This window comes from Rhipicephalus microplus, chromosome 9 (assembly GCF_043290135.1).
Source record: "Rhipicephalus microplus isolate Deutch F79 chromosome 9, USDA_Rmic, whole genome shotgun sequence".
Taxonomy (NCBI): domain Eukaryota; kingdom Metazoa; phylum Arthropoda; class Arachnida; order Ixodida; family Ixodidae; genus Rhipicephalus; species Rhipicephalus microplus.
Window position 1 is genome coordinate 74,648,034 of NC_134708.1, and position 21,579 is coordinate 74,669,612.

General features: G+C 49.4%; 1 protein-coding gene across 1 annotated transcript in view; it reads left to right on the plus strand.

Moving 5' to 3' along the window:
- Positions 1-21,579, plus strand: part of LOC119164757 (venom serine carboxypeptidase) — a 63,496-nt gene that overhangs the window by 16,165 nt on the left and 25,752 nt on the right. The window lies entirely within an intron of this gene.

Here is a 21,579-nt window from a genome sequence, read left to right on the forward strand (position 1 = left end):
TTAGGCGGCTAGATAGATAGATAGATAGATAGATAGATAGATAGATAGATAGATAGATAGATAGATAGATAGATAGATAGATAGATAGATAGATAGATAGATAGATAGATAGATAGATAGATAGATAGATAGATAGATAGATAGATAGATAGATAGATAGATAGATAGATGAATAGATGAATAGATAGATAGATAGATAGATGAATAGATAGACAGATAGATAGACAGACAGACAGACAGACAGACAGACAGACAGACAGACAGACAGACAGACAGACAGACAGATAGATAGATAGATAGATAGATAGATAGATAGATAGATAGATAGATAGATAGATAGATAGATAGATAGATAGATAGACAGACAGACAGACAGACAGACAGACAGACAGACAGACAGACAGACAGACAGACAGACAGACAGACAGACAGACAGACAGACAGACAGACAGACAGACAGACAGACAGACAGACAGACAGACAGACAGACAGACAGACAGACAGACAGACAGACAGATAGATAGATAGATAGATAGATAGACAGACAGACAGACAGACAGACAGATAGATAGATAGATAGATAGATAGATAGATAGATAGATAGATAGATAGATAGATAGATAGATAGATAGATAGATAGATAGATAGATAGATAGATAGATAGATAGATAGATAGATAGATAGATAGTGCCACCCACACGTAGTGGGTCGACTGCAAGAGCGGCTATACGTACCATCTGGAGGAAAGAAAGATTTGCGTGTCTCTTCTCGGCTCGAGAGCCAGCCACGACTGACGCATCGTCCTAGAGCTAGCTACCCGGTCGTTCAATATATCCCCCAGTACTTGTGACTCATCGTGACAAACTGGTGGAAGGTGCCGGGTAGTCTCACGGATGCTGCAGACCCCCCCCCCCAGGAAGCCGTAATACGAGTCCAGTGCCAGTCAATACTCCCGTGCATCGGACGAGCCGCCGAATCAGGGGATTGCCTCCAGAAGTCAACGATACTGCTACCACCACGTCAACAAACATGACCAGCACTTCGGTACAAACCTTGCCAACTGGCACGGGAAGCACGTCGTCGAACCGATATACGTTGGAAAGCCCACGGGCACCGACGACGTTCCATGGTACGGAGAGCGAAGACGTTGAGGACTGGTTGGCGGACTTCGAGCGCGTAGCCAACTTGAATCAGTGGGACAACGCGGCGAAACTGGGTCGTGTCTACTTCTATCTCAAAGACGGGGCTCGCACGTGGTATCAAAATCGAGAGGAGCAGCTGACGACGTGGCCAGAATTCTCTCGTAGACTTCTGCAGACATATGCCAGCGCTGACCGCCAAGAAAGAGCTGAACGAGCTATTCTTGCCCGCGTCCAGTCGCCAAACGAAACTGTGACCACGTACGTCGAAGACATGACGCGTCTCTTCCGACGGGCAGATTCAAGAATGACGGAGGACAAGAAGTTGCGTCACTTGATGCGTGGTGTCAAGGACCAGCTTTTCGCCGGCCTCGTGCGAAGCCCTCCGAAGACGGTCGCGGAGTTCTTGTCTGAAGCCGTAACAATGGAAAAAATGCTACAGCAGCGATCAAACCAATACGACAGGCAAGTCAGTGGCATGTCCACTGCTGACATTTTCGCCGCCGCTGGGACCAGCAATGACTCCTTACGTGAACTCATCCGTAATATCGTACGTGAAGAGTTGCAAAAGGCTGGTGTAACACCTCATCCTACGGTTAGCTCTATTGCAACTGTCATCAAAGATGAGCTGCACCAGGACCTCCGGGACACCTTGCCTCCTGATACAGCTGCGTCAGCTCCTGCTAAATACCACCGTAAGACAACCTACGCAGAAGCCTTGAAACGCCCTGCTGCATCCCCGCCTTTGTTCGTTCATCCTGTCCCTGCAGTTTCACTCGAGTCAGCGCAGCACATACCATACTACGAAGGCACGTACACGCCACCGCCCCTGCCCTTTGGCCGTGGTGCTTCTGTTGCCCATCGTTCGGTGCAACCAGTCCAGTACATCGACGATCGGCACTCGTATCTTTGGAAGTCTGATGTCTGGCGCACACCCGATCACCGGCCTCTATGCTTTCATTGCGAAGAAGCTGATCACTTATACCACCAGTGTCCTTATCGCCGTCTTGGGCTTCGCGGCTTCTCTGCGTACTCGCCGCCCCCCCCCGTTACGGTCAGAGACCACGCGACATCCAAAACTACCTCTCCCAGCAGCATGAACCACCGTCTGCCGGGCGCCAGTCGCGCTCGTCATCACCGGGGCGATTTTCATCAATGCCCCAGCGGTATTCTACCGCACGATCTCCCAGCCCCCGCCGGGAAAACTAGCCGAAGCGACCTCTGGGGGCGGGGTCGCTGAACGTCGAAGCGCTGAAACCTCCTATTGACGCAAAACCGTACAGAAACTGGTCCGATATCACCTGCTGCTGCAAAGGATAGCCGGCTTTCACTCGACATAGCAGTAACAATTGATGGTTGTGTAGTTAATGCGTTAGTGGACACCAGCGCAGACTATTCCATACTGAGCGGGAAACTGACAACGCAGCGGAAGAAAGTAATCACGCCGTGGCATAACTCGCGGATTCGGACAGCTGGTGGCCATGTCGTAAGTCCACTGGGTGCCTGCACAACTAGAGTACAGATTCAAGGGTACACATTCGTAGCAAGCTGCCTTGTTCTACGTAAATGCTCCCGTGACGTCATTCTGGGAGTTGATTTTCTACAGGAAAATGGAGCTATCATTGATCTGCAAGAGCGCCGCGTCACGTTCTCAGCCCAGCGAGCAATCAGCGTGCAGGATAACGGAATGCGTGTCGACGTACTCCGTATTTCTGAACAGAGCGTGACGCTTCTTCCCCGAGCAGTGTTCTAGTCGACGTAACATGCTGTGGTTTGAACGATGACGATGTGGTGGCCGAGACAAACTTAGAACACCTCCTGCAGCAAGGCATATGTGTAGCGAGAAGTGTAATACACATTCGTGACGGCCGATCTGAATTGCTCGTTACCAACTTTAGCAACGAGCATCGACACCTTTTCCGTGGCACTTCGATAGCGTTTGCCCACGAAGTAGCAAACGTAACCAACTGTCCCACGTCAGAAATAGTGGATAACGCAGACACATCAATGAGCAACATTGACATCAATCCTGATCTGTCCACCGATAACCAGACTGCGCTGCGAGCGCTCTTGTTCGAGTACAGGTCTTGCTTCGCAAGTTGCTCAAAGATCCGCCAGACGTCCATCACTCAGCACAGGATCATCACGTACGAGGACGCACGCCCAATACACCAGCACCCCTACCGCGTGTAGGCTAAAGAACGTGAAGCGATACGTACGCAAGTTCGCGAGATGCTTGACGATGGCGTTATCGAACCATCCAACAGCCCGTGGTCATCTCCAGTCGTGCTTGTCAAAAAGAAGGACGGATCGCTACGCTTCTGCGTCGATTACCGAAAGCTCAACAACGTGACCAAAAAGGATGTGTACCCGCTACCGCGTATCGACGATTCGCTGGATAGACTTCGTCGTGCCCATTATTTCACTTCTCTCGATCTCAAAAGCGGGTACTGGCAAATCGAGGTAGATCAGCGAGACCGCGAAAAGACAGCCTTCGTGACTCCAGACGGCCTATACCAATTTCGAGTACTCCCTTTCGGCTTGTGTTCAGCGCCGGCAACTTTCCAGCGAATGGTGGACACTGTCCTCACAGGGCCCAAGTGGCAGACTTGTCTTGTCTACCTTGATGATGTGGTGGTCTTCTATGCCACGTTCGAGCAGCACCTACAGCGCCTGCGCAGCGTGCTGGATGCTATCCGATCGGCGGACCTCACTCTAAAGCCACAGAAGTGCCACTTCGGCTATGAAGAACTGAAATTTCTTGGACATGTAGTTAGCGCTGAAGGAGTCCGGCCCGATCCAGACAAGCTTGCCGCTGTTGCCGAATTACCAGCTCCTGTCGATAAGAAAGCCGTCCAGTGCTTCCTTGGTTTGTGCGCCTACTATCGCCGGTTCATTCATGGCTTTTCACAGATAGCAGAACCTCTGACTCGTCTCACAAGGGACGACACGCCGTTTGTCTGGGAAAACGAGCAACAAGCAGCTTTTGATGAACTGCGACAGCGCATGCAATCAGCACCCGTTCTCGCTCATTTCGACAATGATGCTGACACGGAGGTCCATACTGACGCTAGTAACGTTGGGCTTGGTGCAGTGCTCGTTCAGCGTCAAGACGACATCGAAAGGGTGATAGCCTAAGCCAGCCGCTCTCTATCCCGTGCCGAGGCGAATTATTCCACTACGGAGAGAGAGTGCCTCGCAGTCGTGTGGGCAATCACCAAGTTTCGCCCGTAACTTTATGGTCGCTCTTCAAGGTAGTGACGGACCACCATGCCCTTTGCTGGTTGGCAAGCCTGCGCGACCCTTCAGGATGGCTAGCAGGGTGGAGCTTGCGGCTGCAGGAATTTGAGGTCACCATCGTCCATAAGTCCGGCCGTAAGCATGAAGACGCTGACAAACTGTCACGCGCACCCCTTCATGTCGTCAGTCAGGAAGCAGAGGAAGACGAAGGCTTCCTGGGCGCCATTAGCTCATCAGACTTGAGTAAACTGCAGCGGGATGACGCAGAGATTCGTCCGATTATCGATCATTTAGAGGGCCAGGGCCCAATCATACCACGTCATTTATCCCGCTTGTTGCCGTCGTTCTGCCTTCGATAGGGTGTGCTGTACAAGAAGAACGCTCGTTCGAACAACCGTACCTACCTCCTGGTGGTTCCTCGAGACATGCGAGACGACGTCCTCTTCGCTTGCCATGATGAACCCACATCCGGTCATCTGGGCTACTCACGGACACTTGCCAGAGTGAGCGAGAGGTACTATTGGCCAGTACTTCCGGCAAGCGTCAAGAAGTACGTCAAGAGCTGTCGGGAATGTCAGCGTCGAAAGCAACCATCCGTTAAGCCAGCTGGTTTGCTTCAGCCCATTGAAGCACCCTGCACGCCGTTCGACCAAGTCGGCATGGACATTCTCGGGCCATTCCCCCTATCTGCGGACAGCAACAAATGGGTGATCGTCGCGACCGACTATTTGACACGCTACGCTGAGACGCAGGCGATCCCACGAGCCACGGCTTCTGAGGTAGCACAATTTTTCATGCGCCACATCGTGTTACGACACAGTGCTCCTTCCAGTAAATAACAGACAGAGGGACGGCATTCACGGCGCAGCTTATGGACGAGGTTTTAAACTGAGCAACACCAGACAGCGAAAGACAACTGCGTACCACCCGCAAACCAACGGACTTACCGAGCGACTGAATAAGGCCATCGCAGACATGGTCTCAATGTACATTGACGTACAGCACAAAACATGGGACCGGATTTTACCTTACGTGACCTTCGCGTATAATACCGCCGTGCAAGAGACCACGCGATTCACGCCATTTCGGCTTCTCTACGGCCGCGAAGTGCAGACCATGCTGGACTCTATGCTACCGTGTTAAGACGAAGACGAGTTGGCAACTGACGCCGATGAATTCGCAGAGCGTGCTGAGGAAGCCCGGCAGCTCGCGCGACTACACATCGGCCATCAACAGCAGGCAGACGCACGGCGCTATAACATCCGCCACAGTGAAGTATTTTACAACCCCGGAGACCAAGTTTGGGTGTGGACGCCCGTCCGCCGCCGTGGCCTTAGTGAAAAGTTACTGAGCCGGTACTTTGGCCCTTATAAAGTGTTACGTCGCGTCAGTGACGTGAACTACGAAGTGGTTCCGGACTCAACATCGCAGGCACGGAGTAGGACACGACCGAGGTCGGATGTCGTTCATGTGTTGCGCATGAAACCATTTATTGCGAGTTGTTCATAACTTTTTTCTTGCCGTACAGCGTTCTTTGTGTTATTTATTTATTTTTGTGAACTTGCTTCTTCGTTAACTCATTTTTCCTATATTGGCACGCTCGTTCATTTCTATTTTTACTTTATCCGAATTTCCAATTTCTTTTTTTCCACGTGCCTACGTCGTAACATCGTGGTGGTGCTATTTACTTTTCTTTCCCCCTCTTGGGACTTTTTTTTTCTTTTCGAAAGGGGTAACAATGCCACCCACACGTAGTGGGTCGACTGCAAGAGCGGCTCTACCATCTGGAGGAAAGAAAGAAGATTTGCGTGTCTCTTCTCGGCTCGAGAGCCAGCTACGACTGACGCATCGTCCTAGAGCTAGCTACCCGGTCGTTCAATATATCCCCCAGTACTTGTGACTCATCGTGACAATAGATAGATAGATAGATAGATAGATAGATAGATAGATAGATAGATAGATAGATAGATAGATAGATAGATAGATAGATAGATAGATAGATAGATAGATAGATAGATAGATAGATAGATAGATAGATAGATAGATAGATAGATAGATAGATAGATAGATAGATAGATAGATAGATAGATAGATAGATAGATAGATAGATAGATAGATAGATAGATAGATAGATAGATAGATAGATACGCTCAAAGTCGCCGAAGTTGGCTAAGAAATGCTCCGCATTTAATACAAATATTAGGGCGTGTGGATAAACAACAGGGCTGAGTATCTAAGGGAGCACGAAAGATACCTAATGACCAAGGGCACCAGGAATGCAGCTATAATTTAAAATAGGGCACTGAGGAACTACTATAGGTATGACGTTGTGAGAGGGATTTGGAAATGTGTCATGATCCCGGGTTTGACGTTCGGCAATGCGGTCTTGTGCATGAAATCAGAAGTTCAAGCAAGATTGGAAATTAAACAACGCGGCATAGGTAAACTTGCTTTGGGAGCACACGGGAATACCCCAAATCAGGGGGCACAGAGTGACATGGGATGGACATCGTTTGAGTACAAGAAAGCTAGCAGCAAGATAGAATTTGAGAATCGATTGAGAAAAGTGGGAGAGGAGCGTTAGGCTAAGAAAGTTTTCAGCTACTTGTACATGAAGAATGTTGATATTAAATGGAGGAAGTGAACTCCAAAACCGTCAAGCAGTATTTAGACAGCAACAGAATACCAAGCCAAAAGGGAACATCGCTTTAGAATAAAAGTGAAGCAGAGAGAGACATGTAAAAGATGGGAACGCTTACGAAATCACCACCTGAGACCTACCGAACTTTTAGGCAGAAAATTGCAAAGTAAAACATGTACGATAATTCTCGGGGTAGTTCTCTGCTCTTCCCTTATTCCTTATTGCAGATGCGAAGACAAAAAGCTAGATGAGAATTTCTTAATCAACTTTTCAACAAAAAACTAGCTCTAGACCCATCCCCGTATTTGACAACCCTTAGTAGCCGGCCCACCCGACACCACCACCCAAAGGCCTTGATCCAATATTTTGCTCACACAGACCTACTGAAGTTTTCGTACTTTTCAAGGACCGTGTGTGAATGGAACTGACTTACTAATACAGGTGATGAAAGAAATACCCTACCAGACAACCTTCTTCGCCCTTTATTGCACCATTTCGTTATTATTTTATTTATATTTGCATATGTATTACCACCCTGCTAGGACCTTGAGTCTGCAGTATTGAATGAATAAATCATAAATAAAATACAGAGTTGAACCTCACAACGAAACAAAAACAGTAATAGCCATCAGTTTAATAAAATTACCCGCTGAACTTGTCTCGTTCAGTCAGACAACGATATTTACACTAGACACCCTTTGCACAGTACCTGGTACCGTGCTGCACGTTCTCTTTCTCACCACACATGCCCTCAAAAAGTGCAGTGTCAGTAAGATTAGCCTGAGCCGCAATATCTTATTTGACAACACACTGGCGAGAGGCACATCGTGTTGACATCACATCGTCATCCATTCACGTTTACATCAACATCCATTCACAAGCACATCGTCATCCATTCACGTCACGTAACATGAAATTTGGTATATGTGAAGCTAACGAAACGACCGTGAGCGTAGCGTGAAGTCATGTTCTTACATGACACGCACCTCATTAGTATCATGTTTGCACCAGTCATATACCTTCGTCATCCATTGACGTCACGTAACACGAAATTACGTACATGTGAAGCTTGCGAAACGACCCTAAGCGCACTATGAGCGTAGCATGAAGTGATATTCATACATGACACACATCTCATTATTATCATGTTTGCACCAGTCATATACCTTCGTCATCCATTCACGTCACGTAACACGAAATTTGGCATATGTCAAGCTAGCGAAACGACCGTGAGCGCACTATGAGCGTAGCATGAAGTCATGTTCTTACATGACACGCATCTCTATATTATCGTGTTTGGACCAGTCATATACCTTCGTCATCCATTCACGCCACGTAACACGAAATTAGGCATCTGTCAAGCTAGCAAAACGACAGCGAGTGCATAATTAGCGTAGCATGAAGTCATGTTCTTACATGACACGCATCTCATTATTATTATGTTTGTACGTGTCATTTATCATCGTCGTCCGTACGCGTCCCGTATTTCCAAATTTGGTATATGCGAAGCTAGCGAAACGACCGCGAGCGCACCATGAGCTTGGCGTGTAGTCATGAATTTATGATATGCATGTCAAGATTTCCACTTTAGGGTCTGTCTATTGTGTTCACCATAAAATCATGTCATACAATACCTGTTTTGCAACATGTTATGCGAACGAAGCCGCGGCAAGAGCAGCAAGACCATGAAATAAAAATCATAGCATACATGTTATGGCTTTCATGTTATGACTAGTCACTTATGCTCGTCATACAGTCATGTTATGCCATACCACTTTTACGACCTTTACGACCTTACGACCTTTAGCTCTCCTGGCCGTTTCGATGATCAATACGATCGTCGAAACGGCCAGGAGAGCTAAAGGTCGTATGCGGATAGATAGATAGATAGATAGATAGATAGATAGATAGATAGATAGATAGATAGATAGATAGATAGATAGATAGATAGATAGATAGATAGATAGATAGATAGATAGATACGCTTGAAGTCGCCGAAGTTCGTTAAGAAATGCTTCGTATATATATATATATATATATATATATATATATATATATATATATATATATATATATATATATATATTGTAGCATTGATATTTGGCACAGGCCGGAACGCCAGCTGAAGAAGAGAAGGAAGAGTGTTGTTGCTGCTCGCGCTCGCTCCGCTTGACAGCTGGTCGGTTCTACCGCTACGTTTTCCACAAAGTAAACGTCTCTTCTGCTCACCACTAAAGGTGTACTATCAAGTGGTGGAGAGTGCTGGGTACCTTTTTCCATCCTGGAACTCCGCAACCGAACTCTACCTTCGCCATCAACAATGTCCATCGACGCTGCACAGCAGACGGCTCCTACATCTCCACCTGTCCACTGTCCCGGCGTCCCGAGAGAGCGAGATCCAGACATCTTCAACGGCACCGATGAGCAGGACGTCGAGGACTGGCTCTCTTCGTTCGAACGAGTAAGCGTCAACAACAGGTGGGACGAAAACGACAAACTGGGCCGCGTCCACTTTTACCTCAGAGGAGTAGCAGAGCTCTGGCTCAACAACCACGAAGCCGAGCTTACCGACTGGGCCACTTTCAAGACCACCTTCGCGGACGTGTTTGGCCGACCGACAGTGCGCAAGCTCCGTGCAGAACAGCGCTTGCGGGATCGCGCCCAACTGTCGGGAGAGGGTTTCACGTCCTACATTGAGGACGTCGTAGGCCTCTGCCGTCGCTTTGATCCTGACATGTCGGAAACCGCCAAGGTAAAACACATTATGAAGGGCATCGAGGACGATGCCTTCCACATGCTGGTGGCTAAAGACCCGCAAACAGTTTCGGAAGTCATCCAACACTGCCAAAGTTTCGATGAGTTGCGAAAACAGCGCATTTCAACGCGACGGCCTACTTTCGACATGACCAGCACGCCAGCATTGACCGTTGGTGCAATATCTCCAGAACAGACTGTATTGACCCCGCAAATCCAGCAATTTATCCGAGAGGAAGTGGCACGCCAGTTGTCCCTTGCCCCCTTGCTTCCCAGCAATACGCATGGGCTGACCTCGTCACTGCGCCAAACCATCGAAGAGCAAGTCTGCGAGGCACTTCCCCCCACGTACCAGCCACCACCTGTGTCCGCTCCCCTGACTTACGCTGACGTCGCGCGAAGGCAGGTACATGCGCCGTCAAACGTCGTCGACCCTGCCCACCAAGCGAACGCCTTCTACGCAACACACGTACCGGCAGGCTCGCATGTTCCCATTTACCGCCGTCCTTCAACGCTTCCCAACAACCCTTGGCGTACATCGGATAACAGACCTATCTGTTATTACTGTCGTCAGCCTGGCCATGTTGAGCGGTTCTGTCGCCGGCGCGTCCCTCACTCAGGCATTATTGATGGCACCTACGGCTACGCCCCCACAGAACCACCACAGACGCTGCCGTTCCATGCAGCTTCGGACACTTCTCCGCCGAGCCGCCGCGCCTTCAACCCACGCCGATCGCCTTCCCCGCGCCGACGTTCGCCTTCACCAATGCTTCGGCGTGCACCACCTGCCCAAACGGAAAACTGACCATCGCAGTTCCGGAGGCAAGAACTGCGCCACCGTCGAACTCCACAAGGCCTCGTTCTCTACCGAATAATGAAATAACTGTCTTGATTGAAGGTATCCCCGTTCAAGCATTAATAGATACCGGAGCTGCCGTGTCTGTATTGAGTGAAGCATTGTGTCGCAAGTTAAGAAAAGTTACGATTCCGCTTTCTGGTCTCTCCCTTCGTACGGCAACAGCGCATCACGTGAACCCTTCTATGACGTGCACGGCTCGGTTAATCATCCAGGGCGTTCTGTACGTGGTTGAATTTATCGTGTTTCCGCACTGCTCACACGACGTCATATTAGGCTGGCACTTCCTTTCCACACATCATGCCGTTGTTGATTGTGCCCGGGCCGAACTAGAATTGTCATCGCTCTCCGACGACGATTATAATAAGCCTTCTATTTCTCGTGTTGTCGTCGCCGCGGAGACTGATATTCCACCTATGTCTTCTGTTATTGTGCCGATCTCGTGCGACCATGCCGCTTTTTCGGACGTCATATTCACGCCGTCAGAAGACTTCACTTCTCGAAAAAACGTTCTTCTGCCTTTTGCTCTTCTGACGGTCGAAGCCACTTGCGCAAACATTTATGCCACGAATCTCCTTTCTGTACCAGTCACCCTATTCCGTGGCGAATGCATCGGCCGCCTTGAGGACATCGATTGTGTTTGCACCAGTCAACTGCCCTATCAAGCAAAAAGCCTTGAGATCGCCAGTGTTACTTCCGCTCTCACATCCGCCACCTCTTCCCTCGACGTCTTCCTTCCATCGATTGACCCTGACCTTCCTGTTGACCAACGAACTCAACTCTTGACACTTCTCGACCACTTCCGCTCATCGTTCGACTTCAAACAAACCAGTCTGGGCCGAACATCTGCAATTGTCCATCGTATTGACACTGGCACCCACGCACCATTGCGTCAGCGTCCATACCGGGTTTCCCACGCCGAACGCCAAGTTATAGACGATCAAGTGTCTGATATGCTCAATCGTGGCGTTATACAGCCGTCTAACAGTCCGTGGGCCTCCCCGGTGGTACTGGTCAAAAAGAAGGACGGGGGCATCCGATTCTGTGTGGATTACAGGCGCCTTAACAAGATCACGCGCAAAGATGTTTATCCGCTCCCCAGAATTGACGACGCTCTCGACTGTTTGCAAGGTGCAGAATTCTTTTCTTCGCTGGATCTTCGATCGGGATACTGGCAGGTACCCATGGATGAAGCTGACCGCGCCAAGACTGCGTTTGTAACTCCGGACGGCTTGTACGAGTTTAACGTGATGCCGTTCGGCCTTTGTAACGCCCCAGCCACCTTCGAGCGTCTGATGGACAACATACTTCGAGGCCTTAAATGGCAGACGTGTCTTTGCTATTTGGACGACGTCGTCGTTTTTTCAAAAGACTTCGATACCCATCTTCTGCGCCTCGCAAGTGTCCTGCATTGCCTTACACATGCTGGGCTCCAACTAAATTTGAAAAAGTGCCATTTTGCCGCCCGGAAGCTCACCATCTTAGGGCATGTTGTCAGTAAGGACGGCGTTCTACCTGATCCTGGAAAACTCCGTGCTGTCGCCCAGTTTCCGAAGCCATCGACACTTAAGGAACTCCGGAGCTTTATCGGCTTATGTTCATACTTTCGCCGATTTGTCCGTAATTTTGCATCTGTCATGGCCCCTTTAACACGGCTACTTTCTGACACCGAGGGCATTTCGGCGTGGTCTTCCAATTGCGATAAGGCATTCGCGAAACTACGTCAATTGCTGACATCTCCACCGATTCTCCGTCACTTTGATCCTGATGCCCCTACAGAAATACACACCGACGCAAGTGGAGTCGGACTTGGCGCTATTCTTGCTCAACGCAAGTCTGGATACGACGAGTACGTCGTTTCTTATGCCAGTCGCACTCTTACTAGGGCTGAACAGAATTATTCAGTCACAGAAAAAGAATGTCTAGCCATCGTCTGGGCAATCACAAAATTTCGACCCTACGTCTATGGCCGTCCATTTGACGTCGTGACTGATCACCACGCCCTCTGCTGGTTATCGTCACTAAAAGACCCATCTGGCCGTCTCGCTCGTTGGGCGTTACGCCTCCAAGACTATGATATCCGTGTCGTCTACAGGTCAGGCCGCAAACATTCAGATGCCGACGCTCTCTCCCGCTCTCCACTTCCCCATGAACACGGAAGTACTTCTGTATCCAGCCTCGATGCTGTGGCACTTTCGTACGCGGACATGCCCTATGAACAGCGCCAAGACGCTTGGATAGCCTCTATGATACAGTTACTGTCTCAGCCGTCCCAAGTTACGCCCAATCGTTCACTGCAGCGCACAGCTCGACACTTTACCATCCGCGATGGACTCCTGTACCGTCGCAACTACCTTTCTGACGGCCGCAAGTGGTTGCTTGTGATTCCTCGCCACCTACGTGCCGACATTTGCGACTCTTTTCACGCGGATCCTCAATGCGGCCACGCCGGTGTGATAAAAACGTATGCACGTCTCCGGCTGCGGTACTATTGGCGCGGAATGTACCGCTTTGTCCGACAGTACGTGCGTTCGTGCTCCAAATGTCAACGCCGAAAAAGCCCACCACACATAGCCAATGGACAACTGCAGCCGTTGCCTTGCCCCTCCCGCCCTTTCGACCGCATCGGAATTGACTTGTACGGTCCCCTTCCCTATACGCCTAACGGGAACCGCTGGGTGATTGTCGCCATTGATCACTTGACACGCTATGCTGAAACTGCTGCGCTGCCAGAGGCCACATCACGTGAAGTTGGCTTATTTATCCTTCACAATCTCATTCTACGCCATGGCGCGCCTCGTGAGCTACTCAGTGACCGCGGCCGTACGTTCCTCTCCGAAGCGGTACAAGCCCTTCTTCGCGAATGCAACGTTGTGCATCGGACAACCAGCGCATACCATCCGCAAACGAATGGAATGACCGAACGGTTTAACCGCTCACTGGGCGACATGCTATCCATGTACGTGTCCGCTGATCACACCAACTGGGACCGCATACTGCCCTTTGTAACTTACGCTTACAACAGCGCCACTCAGTCTACGACAGGATTCTCTCCGTTCTTCCTCCTTTACGGGCGCGAACCTTCCTCATTCATGGACACCATTCTCTTGTATCATCCAGACGCTTCGGAATCCACAACTCTATCTGAAGTCGCCACCTATGCAGAAGAATGCAGGCAACTCGCGCGTTCCTTAACCGCCCAAGATCAAGCGTACCAGAAGAACCGTCACGACGAAAACCTGTCTTCGCAGTCATACTCGCCTGGCGCCTTGGTATGGCTTCGGGTTCCCTCATCTGTTCCTGGTCTTTCCACCAAGCTACTGCCGAAGTACGAAGGCCCCTACCGAGTCCTACGTCAGGCCTCACCGGTTAACTATATTGTTGAGCCGGTTCAACCATCAACAGACCGACGGCATCGAGGCCGCGAGACTGTTCACGTAGATCGATTGAAGCCGCACTACGACCCACCCGTCGTACCCGTTCCATAGGTCGCCAGGATGGCTCCTTTTCTGAGGGGGGAGTGATTTGTAGCATTGATATTTGGCACAGGCCGGAACGCCAGCTGAAGAAGAGAAGGAAGAGTGTTGTTGCTGCTCGCGCTCGCTCCGCTTGACAGCTGGTCGGTTCTACCGCTACGTTTTCCACAAAGTAAACGTCTCTTCTGCTCACCACTAAAGGTGTACTATCAATATATATATATATATATATATATATATATATATATATATATATATATATATATATATATATATATATATATATATATATATATATATCATCAGCCTGACTACATCCACTGCAGGACAAAGGCCTCTCCCATGTTCCGCCAGTTAACCGGATCCTGTGCTCGCTCCTGCCAATTTATACCCGCAAATTTCTTAATCTCATCTGCCCACCTAACCATCTGTCTCCCCCTAACCCGCTTCCCTTCTCTGGGAATCCAGTTTGTTACCCTTAATGACCAGCGGTTATCCTGTCTACGCGCTACATGCCCGGCCTATGTCCATTTCCTCTTCTTTATTTCAACTATGATATCCTTAACCCCGTCGTCCCCTAATCCACTCTGCTCTCTTCTTGTCTCTTAAGGTTACACCTACCATTTTTCTTTCTATTGCTCGCTGCGTCATCCTCAATTTAAGCTGAACACTCTTTGTAAGTCTCCAGGTTTCGGCTCCGTAGCTATGATAAATATAAATATATATATATATATATATATATATATATATATATATATATATATATATATATATATATATATATATATATATATATATATATATATAAGGGAAAGAAGTGTATACCTAAGGGCTCGTTTTTCCGTGTTTTTAACACAATAATAATGAGATATAACAGACAGTAATGCCAAGGCATTACTGTCTGTTATATCTCATTATATATATATATATATATATATATATATATATATATATATATATATATATATATATATATATATATATATATATATTGTAGGCATCTATTATGCGCTTCATCCTCATCCGAACAGCAGTCAATCATCATCATATGTTCTGGCTGACAATCATCATCTTCTTGGAACGTGCGCTTCTTCTTCGGGTCCGTTGCGCTTGTTCGTTCCCGAGTTCACGACCAATAAACCTCGTTACAACCGAGTCGTCATACGTGGTGGAGGTGGATTGACGTTCCTAGTACCTCTCCTTACAACGCCTACTCGCTGGAGCTCCGTTCAGGCTGCCGCTTGGACCCTCAGTCCGCCAACATGTCTCAGAGTGAGTGGGTGGATGCCCTTTCTGCTCCCGTCACTGCGCCGCAAGCCGTCACTGCGCCGCAAGCCGTCACTGCGCCGCAAGCCCCTCCTCTTTACATCGTAAACCACCAGCGTGACCCTCCGATCTTCGCTGGTCTCCGCGGCGAAGATGTGGAGGACTGGCTCGATAACTATGAGCGAGTAAGCGCAACTAATCACTGGGACGACTCTAACAAGCTCCGCCGAGTATCGCTTTATCTCACGGGCGTTGCCAAGACATGGTTCTTGAACCATGAGATCGACCTCACCGACTGGCCTGCCTTCAAGCAGCAGCTTCGCCAAGTATTCGGCACGCCAGCCGTTCGATCCGCTCTAGCGAGGAGGGCCCTAGATACTCGCCAACAACATCCCGGCGAGTCATACACATCTTATATTGAGGATGTCCTTGCGCTTTGCCGGCGCGTCAATTCTTCGATGTCCGAGTCGGACAAACTGCGCCACATCCTGAAGGGCATCGGAAGCATTGCCTACAATGTCCTTGTTGCCCAGAATCCTTCTACTGTCACTGACGTCGTCTCTACGTGTCAGCGTCTCGATGAACTTGATTCTGTTCGCCTTCAGTCGGGCAATAGTGAACACCGTACAGCAAGCAGACCGGGACCTGCGTGACATGATACGGGAGATCATACGAGAAGAACTTCAATCAATGGGCATCTCACAACCTTCTCCATCTGTCACACAGCCTTCAAGCATGGCCCTCCGTGACATCGTAAGGGAGGAACTAACATCATTCACCGGTCCAGCCTACGTACGGCCACCTCCGTCTAGCCCTCCAACGTACGCGCAAGTTGCGGCCGCGCCTCCTCGCAACGTAAACTCTACTTCGCCGCTGCCATCATTCACGCCGGTTGCTGCTGCACCACTGGTCCACTTCCGGCCAATCCCACCCGACCCTCCGTCTGTCCACTTGAGTGCGCTATCTCCTGGTGCGCCGAACGCCCTCTACTACCCGCCTTGGCGCCCGTCTCGCCCAACATGCTTTTACTCTGGATATCGTGGCCATATATCGCGCTTCTGCCGCAAGCGCCAGCAGGACGAGCGTCACGGGTACGACATGCATGAACGGGACTTTTCCAGTGGGGATTCTTACGCTCGGCGTTATTCATATGGACAGCAGCGGTCTCCATCTCCGCCCGCGTCGACTGAGACGCGGAACACTTACCGTTCAAGCCGACGCCGATCACCTTCGCCCTTCCGTCGGCTCCTCCTCTCTTCTTCGGCCAGCCTCATTTACGACTGACAACTGGTCAGAAAACTAAATGATGCAGTTTTCGGAGGAGAAACTGCATGTAACAGTAGGACTCATATTCCTCCAGCGCGCCCGTTCAACATGGTTTCTGTTACGGTGGAAGGAATTCTCGTGGACGCTTTGGTGGACACCGGTGCTACAGTTTCTGTGATTAGGTATGATTTGTGCAAACGCCTGAAAAAAGTAATGACACCTTATAATGGACCCAATCTAGTCGAAGCCCAGGGGAACACTATCCGCCCTTTTGCTTTTTGTACTGCTCGTGTGTTTATTGATGACATTTTGCATTACATCGAGTTCACTGTGCTTACCCGGTGCTCTCACCAGCTAATTCTAGGGTGGGACTTCCTATCTTCTTCTTCAGCCGCCATATATTGTGGTGAACGGATTCTGCACTTAACTAATACGGACTCCATGATCGACGAAGGCGTCTACAAGCCACTACGCCTGTTCGCTCGCGAAGATCTCGAACTACTGCCACATCAAGAACGAATTGTGACCCCGATCTCTAAGGACATCGACCACGGTGACGTCTTGGTGTCCCCTTCGTCGACTTGCGTCGCAAAAGGCATAGCCCTTGCATCAGGTGTCGTACGCTTTCACCATGGCTCCACGCTCGTCAGTGCTACGAATGAAACGCCAGAGAAAGTTCTCCTGCCAGAGGGCACTGCAGTAGCCTGTGTTGTGGATGCAGAGCCTGTCAGCGTCACGCCACTTAAACCTGCCTCTACCAACGACCGTTCTATGAGTAAGCCTGGCTCATCCTCTCCCTTCACAGCTCTTATCAGTGATGACTTAACAGCTATCCAGGCGCAGCAGTTGCTTGCGTTATTAACGAAACACGCCGATTCTTTCGACACCTGCTCCTCAACGTTGGGCCGCACTACCACTGAAGCGCATCGCATTCAGATGAGGGAACATCTATTGTAATTTGCCGCCCGTACCGCGTGTCTCTCGCTGAGCGAAAAATCATCGAGGAAAGCGTCGCTGACATGCTCCAACGAGAAATAATTCGTCCATCAACTAGCCCTTGGTCATCCCCTGTTGTTTTGGTACGAAAAAAGATGGCTCTGTACGCTTTTGCGTTGATTACCGGGCACTTAACAACATCACACGCAAGGACGTATATCCCATGCCACGCATCGATGACGCCCTTGATACACTGCAAGGCGGCGAATACTTTTCAAGCCTTGATTCGCGTTTGGGATATTGGCAAATTCCCATGCACGATGACGACAAAGAAAAAACAGCATTTGCGACCCCCGATGGCCTATACGAATTTAACGTGATGCCTTTCGGGCTCTGCAATGCGCCCGCGACGTTTGAACGCATGATCGACACCGTCCTGCGTGGTCTGAAATGGAAGACGTGTCTCTGCTACCTTGATGACATTATCATCTTTTCATCAACGTTTTCTCAGCACCTGAGGCGCTTGGATGACGTCCTAACATGCCTCACCGGTGCGGGTCTGCAGCTCAACACTAAGAAGTGCCGTTTCGCCACCAAATCCATCAAAGTTCTCGGTCATGTCGTCAGCAAGGACGGTATTTGCCCTGACCCCGAAAAGATCGCTGCCGTCCTTCGCTTTCCGTGCCCCACAAGACTTAAAGATTTGCGAAGTTTTTTTGGCCTCGCATCATATTTTCGTCGCTTCATGCGAAATTTCGCTTCAATAGCTGCGCCACTTCACAAACTACTTGCATCTAATGCACCCTTTGTGTGGTCCGAGGAATGTCAGTCGGCGTTTCACCTATTGAAAAAAGCTTTGACTTCAGAGCCTGTACTCTGCCATTTTGATGACACCGCCCCAACACTCCTGCATACCGACGCCAGCGGTTGCGGTATAGGTGCTGTTCTCCTCCAACGCAATAACTCTGGACGGGAAAGAGTCATCGCATATGCTAGCCGAGTGCTTACTTCTACCGAAAAAAACTATACCATCACTGAGCAAGAGTGCCTCGCTGTGGTTTGGTCCATACAAATGTTCCGTCCTTATCTGTACGGCCGTCAATTCACCATCGTAACGGACCACCACGCCTTATGCTGGCTTTCTACAATGAAGAACTTGTCCGGACGCTTGTGTCGTTGGATTTAACGCCTACAGGAGTATCAGTTTAAGATTATTTATAAATCGCGCAAAAAACATCAAGACGCCGACGCTCTTTCTCGTTGCCCACTACCTACGGCGTCGTTCGACACTCCAGCTGCCACCTCCAACGACACCAGTGCGGACGTGACTCCCACTTCTGTTGCCTTGATCGCCTCGCTGTACCAACCGCCAATCGACGATGAACAACCCTTCAGTTCTCGCCAGCAGGCTGACCCGTATTGTCGGCGCATTATAGACCACCTCTCAGGAACTACGCGTCCACCCAATGCACGCCTTCGTCGACAACTCGAGCACTTCAAACTTTAGGACGGTGTGCTGTATCGTCTCATATATCATCCTGACGGCCAACGCTGGGTACCTGTTCTGCCACGCGCTCTTCAACATCAGGTACTTAACGCTTTTCATGACGATTTGACTGCTGGCCACCGAGGCTTTCACAAAACCTATGACCGCATTTGAACCCGCTTTTATTGGCCTGGGATTTCTACCAGCGTAGCAATGTACGTGGGTTCCTGCTCTCCGTGCCGACTTCGCAAACTTCCGACATCTCCCCCGGCTGGTCAGTTACAGCCAATGACGTGCCCTACAACACCTTTCGAGGTCGTCTGTGTCGATCTTTATGGGCCCCTTCCTGTTACTGGTGCTGGAAATGGATGAATAGTCACCGCCGTAGACCATATGACACGCTACGCCGAGACAACTTCAGTAGCTACTGGTTCAGCATCGAAAGTTGCTGACTTCGTCCTTCAGGCCATACTACTACGTCATGGTGCTCCTCGTGTACTTCTAAGTGACCTTAGAAAGGTGTTCTTATCACAGCTTTTAGGTGAAGTTCTTCACATTTCTGGTGCCACACACAAGATGGCGTCTAGCTACCATCCTCAAACAAACGGTCTGACCGAGAGATTTCATCGAACTCTTGCCGACATGGTCGCCGTATACATTCAACCGAATCACAGAAACTGGGATAAACTTCTACCGTTCCTCACTTTCGCCTACAACACCGCTGTTCAGCGCACAACCGGCTACTCACCATTTTATCTCGTTTATGGACGTTCACCTACTTTCTTTATCGATGTTTCCTTCTTCAACACCAATGGCCCTCTATCACCATCTTCTTGCGAAGAATATATTTCTCGCCTTGCCCAGTGCCGCCAGCGCGCTCGTATGAACACGGAAGCTACGCAACAAGCAAGGAAGGCCGTCTACGACACCTCTCATCGTGTGGTATCATTCCGACCGGGTGACGAGGTGCTGCTATTGACACCGACTCGCACACCTGGTCTCTGCGACAAGTTCCAGCCTCGGTTCATCGGCCCATATGTTGTTTTAGAGCAGACTTCACCTGTGAACTATCGTGTGACGCCTCTTGTCGTGCCAACCGACCGCCGTTGCCGCAGCACCGAAATTGTACACGTTTCCCGCATGAAGCTTTTCACACGACGTTCCTCGTCACCTTGACTACCCGCCCGCAGCGGCCAAGCTGGCTGCTTCCATGGGGGGGGGGGGAATCAGTGTAGGCATCTATTGTGCGCTTCATCCTCATCCGAACAGCAGTCAATCATCATCATATGTTCTGGCTTGACAATCATCATCTTCTTGGAACGTGCGCTTCTTCTTCGGGTCCGTTGCGCTTGTTCGTTCCCGAGTTCACGACCAATAAACCTCGTTACAACCGAGTCGTCATAATATATATATATATATATATATACTGCTCGCGCTCCACAATTGGGATGCTTGCTGCGCATCACACCATGGTTCCTTTCGGACAGATGCTTTCATTTTTTTTTAGATGTGCTCGTGCTCATGATTGGTCGAGGACTGCAGCTTTCACAATGCTGCATGGAACTACAGAAACAGAGTATAGAAAGACGTGGCTGTGAATTATGACCAAGTGCCGTTATCCATCAAGTAATATGCTTCTCAGTATACCTTAGTTACAACTGAGACAGAATTTGGGTGTCACCGTAACACTGCACTGTACACTATTAATATTAATTGTTGGTAATTAACGACCCAAACCACTGTATCAATATGTGAGACGTTGCATTAGAGGGCACCAGAAATTTTTATTATTCGAGGTTCTTCAGCGTGTACTTAAAGCTCCTACCGCCAAGCTATTCATTCCCACGTTAGTTTCTTTTGTGTTTTCAGCTTGCTTGATGTTTGTTTGTTTGTTTTTATTTTGAGGGGATAAGCTCCTAAGGCCGTGAGTTTGTCCCTCAGCTCGTACGCTACAGCTTAGTTCGATGACTCACTTAGCAGGTGGGGACGGATGGACAGACACAGGCAGTCGGACGGATGTACAGATAGACGTACGTACGGACAGAGAGACATGCAGAAAGACAGAAATACAGACAGACGAACGAACGGACATACAGACGGACGGACGGAAGGATGTACAGACAGACAGACACACAGACAGACAGACAGACAGACAGACAGACAGACAGACAAAAGGATAGACAGACGGACGGGCTATTCACGGTTTACCAATAAACCCTCCGAAGCTTCGCCCCACTCATCATCATTCACTCCGTGAATATGCCGTGATTTTTTTTTCCTCAGGGCAACCATGTGTGTCGGAGAAGTCGAGTAGCCGACGCAAAGACTAATCCCTTATGTGGAGAGGGGCGCAAGCCATAGTGTTACTCCTCTTGACTTGTTTAATGTACAGGGTTATGGCAACTAAGGTTTTTGGCAAATGACGGTAGAAAGGCCCCTCATGTTCTATTCTATCATACGCTTACTTCCCGCCTTTACTCCCGGAAAACCTGGGACTGAATGCAGGGCACGTAATTATT